Source organism: Triturus cristatus, chromosome 1_2 (genome assembly GCF_964204655.1).
Source record: "Triturus cristatus chromosome 1_2, aTriCri1.1, whole genome shotgun sequence".
Lineage (NCBI taxonomy): Eukaryota > Metazoa > Chordata > Amphibia > Caudata > Salamandridae > Triturus > Triturus cristatus.
Window position 1 is genome coordinate 874,802,190 of NC_140580.1, and position 9,222 is coordinate 874,811,411.

Below are 9,222 nucleotides of genomic sequence, written 5' to 3' on the forward strand. Positions count from 1 at the left end.
AAGGTCTCTATATATATTTTAAAGAATTGGTAACAACAGATCTTTCGGACAGCTACGCTATCAAGCCAGACCTAAAATGACCAAACTGTGGAATTTGGATGCTGGCGACATTTCTCTGTGGTGTACATGCATAAGGATAGGAAATGTCAGTGCAGTTGGTGAAAACCACATTTACATGTGCAAATTATGCAAAGCACAATTAAGGCCAGATAATTAAGAAAAATGAATGGCAATCAGTAAAAGATTTTAATACATACACCTGTGTAGTAATCACTTGATCCTAGGGTAAATGACTGCTAGTTTTTCCTTAACGGTGGATATCGGTCCCCAATTTGAGAAGGGGACCACAATCAATGGCATGGGGTTTTGCAAATCCTAAGAGATCCAATAAATATGCAGCATTACCAAGTTCCTTCACTTTCCAAACACATTATATCTTGCACTTGTGTGCCCTTCTCGATTCCACCCTTGTGTCAGAGCATGACCACGTCCGCATAACAAGAAAGGCAGAGCATTGGACGAATTTTTACAAGGCAATAAATATTTGCAGATTTGTAAAACAACTATGGCAGGTCATTCTTCAACTTGCAGCAAAATTGAGCCAATGGGATGGCTCGCTGTAGATCTGACTTGTTTCCAGATTTTCAGGTAATTAATCTACTACTTAGCGGTAATCACCATTTCAAAAATGTGTCTTTTTTTATATCATATTTGATGCGTAAGCAGTGTGTGAATGTTAGTCCAAATTGAATGTGAAATCTTCAGCCAGACCTAGCTTTTTAACCCACAAAGTGCTGCCTTCTAGGCGTTGTTTGCAGCTTTGTGGTTGGTTAACGTTGAAAGCTTAGGTTGAAAACTCCCAACAAATATCAAATTATATTATTGCCCAACTTAATTGTACTCATTTAAATAAACAAACTTGTCTGTTATAGTCCCCCACTTGCATAGTTGAGTCGCGGTTGTGTGTGCGTTCCAAACACCATCAAAAGCGGACAAAATAACAACACCTCAGACAGAACAATGAGTACGCTCTCTCCCGCATTCCAGGGGCGTCTGGTGGCTTTTTCCCCTCCTCGGGGCACGGATTTTCCATTCCCTCTCATTCCTCCCACCTGCAAGATATGTTAATATCAGGCTCCGGCGAGGCCAAACCTTCTAAAGCAACCCCGAAGCGCACCGACGAGCAGATAAGCCCGTGTGACAGGCTCGAGGCGCGGCAGGGCCGTGTGGGTGTGCGCGCGGCGAGGCCGCCTGTTAACATATTAACTACAGAGTCTGACAGGCAAAGCAGGGATTGCTTCACCGCCCATAAAACAACCCGAGTGACTCAGCCGGTAACCAAGGCCCTGCGTCAGACGGGAATGGTTGCTTCCTCTCTGGGCAGCCGCCTTGAGCAGTGCTCTGTTCTCACTGTACTGGGTGGGTGCCCAGGGGTGGTTCCTGTACCCTCACAGGCTCCTTAGCAGCGTGCCAAGGGTCTCTAGAATGAGATTCCTGACTTCTAGGACTTTCCTCATAAGTCATACCTGAATAATAGCTTCGTGTCATGTGCTGCTAGAGAGTTTTAGCCAAAAGAATATTGTATTCTGGGACTTGTAGTTTTGCTTTTAACACTATTAGGCCTATTCACAAAGGCACTTTTGAATGTGTAATGTTTTAGTCCTTGTTTGCATACTCTTGCATGCCTTTGTGAAGAAAACATCTAAAACTGGGAGTATTAGGGGACTAGTCATATGGAATTAGTACAAATATAAAGGACTGCTCCCTCTTTGCACTTTTACTAATAGAGAGTTGGACATTTTGAAGCAGATTCAAAAAGAAGTAAAACATGTAAAAGAGTAATTCCAGCCCTCATAAATGCTTTTGTTAATCAGCCCCATCAAGTATAGGCCCAAAGGCTGGCTTCAGTTGCGGCCTGAGGGCAAAAATGCTTCCCGGATGCTGAGCACTCTTATTTACTAGTCTATTTTGGTGACTATTATAACATCTCCAATTTTGTTTCTATCACAGTTGACATTTTGCAATGTAGTCTCTTATTGTGCACTCCTGGTGCATGCTGAACTCAGTGCATTCCTGAAATAAAAAAATTCAAAAGAATACATTTCACAAATCCCCACGACAATCAAGCATCAACCCCGCCCACCCCCCCACCCCCCACCTCAGAGACCTCCACTGGCTCCCAATTAAGAAGTGATGCCACTTCAAACTACTCATTCACGCTTACAAGGCCCGCCACAACACTGGACCGGCCTACATCAACCACCGCCTGACCTTCCACCAGCCCATCAGACACCTCCGTTCAGCCCACCTCGCCCCTGCACATTTCCATCGCATCCATCGGATCCGTAGAGTGGACAGATCCTTCTCCTACCTCGCTGCCAAGTCCTGGAACGATCTGCCCCTCCACCTCGGGACCTCCAACACCCTCGCTGACTTCAGGAGAGCACTCAAGACCTGGCTGTTCAGCTAAACGGCTCATCCTCAGTGCCTGGATAGCCCCCAGGGTGATACGCCGCACTCTAAAAAACTGCTGATATGATATGATAAAGTGTTTTTCTCTAAAAAGCGCAGAGTGGCTGTTAGTATCCCATGGTGGCCGGAGCCACTTGACAGGTACGCATTTGTAAGAGGTTGCTTTCCATGCCTTTCAACCTCTACCCCAACAATGGAGAAGAACCTCAAATTTCCATTATAGACCTACGAGTCCCAGAATGGAAAAGAAAGCTATCTAAAAAATGTCAAAACTAGAGGAAGGTGTCCACATGCCGTTGAGCCTCACGTGAGCTATGTTTATCAACTTCCGAAGGGTGACCAACTAAGTCAACTCAGAGGTGGTCAAAACCAGTGACCTGTAAACGCACCCCAGCTGCAGATTCATGAACCTACTGGTTCTCTTCCAGAACACCCTCACGCCTTCCCATGTCAGGCCTGACATCTTCAGTCACACCTGCTTTGAGTTCATCCTCTTTCCATTCTGAGTATTTTAGTGCTTGCTTCTCCCTGCTGAAAGTAAAACTACAAGGACCAGAATGCAAAGCAAAGTGAGCTAAAAATGCCTGAAATGGGACAACATCTGATACCTGCTCAATTTGAAAGTGTGTATTTTGAGTCAAATGTAGTAATAAATAAAATACCCAGCTTCTTGATATAAAATAGGGGGGAGGGTTGGCGTTTAATAAATATAAAACCAAAACATTCGTAAAAGTAATAAATGTGTGTTTAGCACAAGAAGTACGGGTGTCTTTTAACGGGATAAAAATTTGCATTCTGCCTGTTTCAGAACTTCTAGTCGGGCCAAAAGCAGCAGAGAAATACGGGAGTGCGCACCACATATGGAAAGTTGATTTCCCCTGGAGCTTAACAAGATTCCTACAAATAAAATGGAACACACGCACAGGTGTGATACCATTTACTGTCGAAATCTGTTTGATGACGTCATAGATTCACATACCCCATTGACAATAAGGACTATCTTGGCCAATTCTAAAAGCAATTTTGCAAATTTGCAGTATATAACTGTCCATACATTTGACGTGACACCGGAGCCACCTGATTCCAAGAATTAATTAACATATCTAGCTCCTAAAAAAAATGTCATATTTGTTGATTGCAGTACCAAATCTCGCTGAAGACAACTGTAACACACCCATAAAAACTATTGTAACAAAAACAGGCTTGTATTTCTTTGAATGAGACAATGCTGGCCCTTTTACGCTGGTGTCCAATACTTGTAATAGAACAGTGCATTTCTAAAAATGACAGCGGCAAAGCCGAATATCTCAAGTAGGTTCTGGGTAATTTTTATGGATCAATAACACATTTCCAATTAGGTTCTAAACGTGTTTAATGTGACAGTACTGACATTTCTAAAAAGTGCTTCATCATTTTCAATAGGTTAATGCAAACCCTCTAAATTATCTCAGCATCCTATTAATACTTTACTGGGTAGTATCATCACTTCTAAAGTGGTCTGTAATGCAAGCAATTGGATAGTAGTGGCACTTTTAATGGTGTTTGTAATGACATTTTTCAACCAGTCCCACACTTCTAATACGGTTCCTTGAACTCTTAATGGGCTACCGCAGGGACGAATAAAGGGGCCTTTAACACATTTATTCAATCCACGTGGTCTTTTAATGATGCTTGTGATAATTTTAATGGGGCAATATCCACCCTTCAAATTAAATGTTTAATTTTAAAGGGACAGTGCCAGTCGCCTGTTTCATTTTCAGTGGCTACTGTCACTTTATGGGTTCTGGAATAGCGTGCTACTCGCCAAAAAAGCGCTTCAACACCCCATCGAGGGTAACAAGCGCTATATAAATGCAAACCTTTTTCCCTCTTCTATCCCTTCCCTACCCTTCTCAATCCAAAAAACTGACTAACATATCCACCACCATCCACCACTCAAATTACTTTCATATTTAACTATACTAATTCAACACTGTTCCTTTATGGGTTCCGGAGTAGCGTGGTACTCGCCAAAAAAGCGCTTCAACACCCCATCCAGGGTAATAAGCTCTATATAAATGCAAACCTTTTTCCCTCTTCTATCCCTCCCCTACCCTTCTGAATCCAAATAACTGACTAACCTATCCACCACTCAAATTACTTTCATATTTCACTATACTAATTCAACACTAATCCATTTTGGGTTCCGGAGTAGCGTGCTACTCGCCGCAAAAACGCTTTGATGCCTCGTCAGGGGTAGTAAGCACTATATAAATGCAATTACAATACAATATAATACTTATAAGCAGGTGCTTCTTACTTTTTAAGATTACAGAAATTGCCCTTCTCAGCACATTGCTAATGTTTTAATACAACAATCCCAGCTTTCCCAATGATGTTCTTATAATATTAATAGTCACTAGAGGAACTTGGGTCCTGGCACTGCAAATAGAACAACAAGGGCAATTCTTGGAAGATTGTCATACTTTTAATGGGTTATACTGGCATTACTAACGAGGTTCTTAATACATTTAATGGGACAAGACAGGCGCATTCGTGGAGGTTATAACACTTTTGTTGGGAAGGTCTAACTCCAAACCAATAAGGGGGTTTACTTGTAATGGTCAATGTTAGCATATTTAGTGAGGTTCATACATCTTTGATGGGAGAGTACTGACACATATGATATTGTTTATAGTAACTGGAAGCGGACAGTACTGGTACTTCCAAAGCTGGTCTTAATAATTGTAATAGTCGACACTCCATGGCACTTCTAAACAGTTTTCCTAACAGTTTTAATAGAAGAGTAGTTGCATTTTTTAATACACTGACACCACTTTAATGGGACAACATCTGCATTTATTATAAGGTTTGTAATGCTTATACTGTGACAATACAAATACAATTAGGTTACAGCACTATTAATATTACTTCCAAAGCTGTTCTTGATACTTTTAATATTACAGTCAATCCTGGCACGTCTTTGAAAGTTCCTAATGCTTTAAATAGTGCAGCAGTTGCGCTTTCTTTTCCAGAACCAATACGTGCAATTGGATAACATAAACTTCTTATGACATACTTAATTCTTTTAACAGGAAAATGCTAGCACTTCTAATGAGATAATCAATAATACTATTGGAAAGTACAGGTGCTTCTAATAAAAGCCTCATACGTTTCATTGAAGAGCCCCTTCTGGTCTACTTATGTGTCAATACTTTTTTTTGTCGAAAGTACTGGCACTTTTATACAGAATCCTAACACTTTTGAAAGGACAGTTCCTACCACACTCTTTATACTTTTGATGAGACACGACCAACACTTCTAAGGAAGTCGCTAACACATTTACCAGGACATTCAATGTAGGCGCTTCAAAACATGGTTTTTAAACTTCCAGCATTCGAGTACAGGCACTTTTTAAAGTGGAATTGGCCATGTGAGTACTTCTAAAGAAGTTCCTAATACTTCAGTAGGGTAGCCTCTCCTGGAAAACTGGTCATGCCTATACTTCTAAAGAAGTTTACAATACTTCGGGAGGGCAATATGTGCTGGCCGCCTGGTCATGTAAATACTTCTACAGAAGTTCCTAATACTTCAGTAGGGTAGCCTGTGCTGGCCGTCTGGTCATATAAATATTTCTACAGAAGTTCCTAATACTTCAGTAGGGTAGACTGTGCTGGCCGCCTGGTCATGTAAATACTTCTACAGAAGTTCCTAATATTTCAGTAGGGTAGCCTGTACTGGCCGCCTGGTCATGTGAATACTTCTACAGAAGTTCCTAATATTTCAACAGGGTTGTCTGTACTGGCCGCCTGGTCATGTGACTCCTTCTACAGAAGCTCCTAATTCTTCAGTAGGGTAGACTGTGCTGGCCGTCTGGTCATATAAATATTTACACAGAAGTTCCTGATACTTTAGTCGGATAACCTGTGCTGGTTGTCTGGTTATGTGAATACTTCTACAAAAGTTCCTAATACTTCAGTAGGATAGCCCGTGCTGTCAGACTTTTTAGCTGGATTCTTGTACTTTTAATTGGATAGATCGAGCACTTTCTAAGCCGGAACCTTCCAAGTTAAATTGCCCTCTTCACACCTAATCTGTCGGTCATTTAACGGGACAGCACCACTACTTCTACAGTGGGGCCTTATCCTTAGCGAGTTACTAGCACTTCCTAGCTACAGATAGGACACCACCAGCACTTCTCCAGTAGTAACTAGCACTTCTAATAGGTTAGCAATGGCACATCTTAGCCCGTCTCTAGCACCTCTTTACCACAAATAGAATAGTACCAGCACTTCTCCAGTGGTAACCAGCACTTTCTGTAGGTTATCACTGGCCCATCTTAGCCCGTTTCTAGCACTTCTTCACTACAAATAGGACACCACCAGCACTTCTCCAGCAGTAACTAGCACTTCTAATAGGTTAGCACTGGCACATCTCAGCCAGTTCCTTGCACTTCTCTACAAATAGGACACCACCAGCACTTCTCCAGTGGGAACTAACATTTCTAATAAGTTAGTAATTGCACTGCTTAGCCAGATCCTAGCACTTCTTCACTACAAATAGGACAGCACCTGCACCCCTCAATGGAATCTTGGCACTTCTGCACTTCTATTAGGCCAAAACCATAACTTCTCAGCTGAAAACAAGCATGTATAACGGAGCAGCACCAGCACTTCTCTAACGGATCCTGGAACAGCTGCACTTTTTAAGGACCAGCCTCAGCATGTCTTAATGGAATCCTGGTACTTCTGCACTAATGCGGAAGCACTTCTCAACCAGATCCGGGCACTTCTAACGTGGCTGTGCCACCAGCTCTGATCCAGTAGCTATCACTTCCCATTGGCCAGTATTAGCACTTCTCAACCGGATCCTGGCATGACGACCAACCATTATGATAAGAACTAGAACAGTAGCAGGAAAGACCCGCACATCTATTCTGCCCGGACCCGCACATCTATTCTGCCATCCCATGCGCGGGTTTGAACATTTCCAGGCAGACCCACCTTACTCTACAAAGCACAGCCAGCGCTCCTCCTCAGAAGCACAGTTGCGCAGGGAGCGCTTTAAGACGAAAGGGCTTAAAAGGAGAACAATTGGGAAACCTACCTTTATATGTTTGTGGCGCAGAGGAAGAGCGCAGAATCCCTTCTAGGCGAGACTCCCAGCATTGTATATCCAAGTCCCAAAGTGTGAAGCAAAAGAAAGGAAAGTTTCAGCACCAGCCGCTCCGACAACAAGAGCAGGAGGTGGGCAGGAGGCTCCGCGTTCGAAGCTCCTCCCCGCCCTTTCGGTTTTCTACCCGGCAGAGAGCGTGCCCATAACACTCACAAAAGCAAAGCAGCCCTGGCAGCAGCGCTTTCTTGCTCAAACGGCTGGGGCTCCACAGAGCAAAAAGTCCAGAGTGGGCGGGGCGTCTTGAAAGAGAGGGGGCGGGGCATTCGTTCCCTAGTTGCCGGGAAGGGAGAATCCCACCTCCCCATCTTGTGCGCCAGGGAACCTGTTCTGCAGGTTACAGACTGCAACATCCGACTGCCGCTCTGCGCGCAGGCCAGCACTGAGATTTCATGCCCGCCTAGGAGTTGAAATTGAAGGCCCAGGCCGGAAGCAGGCACGGCGCGTGGCACAGAGGTGCAAAGCAAAATGAAGCATATCCTTAAACTAAATATCTACCTGTCTGACTATCCCTATCACCTTCTTGTCATCAGTAAGTCCAGCTAAGGCTTTGTTTTTATGTAGAGCCATCCTTTTGCCTGCCTGTGTAACTCATGCTAGTCCTGTTTTCAAATCCCATAATTCTTTGCCGTGACAATATAATAATTGTGCTATTAATTATCGAGGCCCTGACTAATATATATAGCTAGGCTGACATTTCACTTGTACAAAACCAGAGAAATTCAGCCGTTCTAGTTAGCTGAGTTAACTATAACTTGCGCCCCCTTAATGCACTGCTTATGACCTGTGTTAAATATATATATATAGGTGTATTGGTGTATGAGTAACTGTTTGGATGACTGAGTGGGTGCATGCCTGACTGTATAAGTGAGTGATTAGGTGTTTCAGTGAATGTATGTATGAGTGACTGGTTGTGTGAATGCATCTGTCTGTCAGTTGATGTCTAAGTGGGTGTATGAGTGTGTTAGTGGGTACATAACCTGCTATATGGGTGATTGAATGGTCTCTATGGTTGTCTGTGTGTGTGGGTGAGGAGGTGTGTGACTGCCTGTATTGATGAGTGAGTGGGTGAGTCAGTGCCTGTATGGAGTAGTAAGTGTGTGTGAGGGAAGCTGCATGGGTGAGTGAGTGTCTGTATGGCTGTGTCAGTGATTGAGTGCTTGTGTCATTATGGGTCAGTAACTGTGTATGTGAAAGGCAGTATAGGTGAGTGACTGGGTGTATGAGTGACTATGTGTGAGTGAGTGAATGTGAGAGAAGCTATATGGATGAGTACATGCTTCTGTCAGTGACAGTATAGATGAATGAGTATGTGTTACTATTTGTATGGGCTAGTAAGAGGATGTGTATGTAACTGTTTGAGTTAGTATGTAACTATATGATTGACAGTTTAGGTGAGTGTGTAGGTGTGTGAGTAGTTCTAAGGGTTACTCACTCAGTGTGTGAGTGCCTGTATGGGTATATGAGTGGATATGTCAATGGCTGTATTGGTGACTGGGGTGGGTGTATCAGTGAAAGTATGGGTGAGCAAGTGGTCTGTGTGTAGATCTATGAATTAGTGAGTGGCTGTGTAAGTACTGGTATGGCTTGGTCAATGGG

At 43.2% G+C, this 9,222-nt stretch overlaps 1 protein-coding gene across 3 annotated transcripts in view; it reads right to left on the minus strand.

Annotated features, from left to right (window-relative positions):
* PLCH2 (phospholipase C eta 2) overlaps positions 1-7,817 on the minus strand; it is a 1,499,317-nt gene extending 1,491,500 nt beyond the window's left edge. For all 3 annotated transcript variants that reach the window (XM_085609277.1, XM_085609254.1, XM_085609285.1), the window contains exon 1: positions 7,558-7,817. The gene's annotated coding sequence lies outside the window, so the exon portion shown is untranslated. The remainder of the gene's footprint in view (positions 1-7,557) is intronic.
* Positions 7,818-9,222: the final 1,405 nt, after the last annotated feature.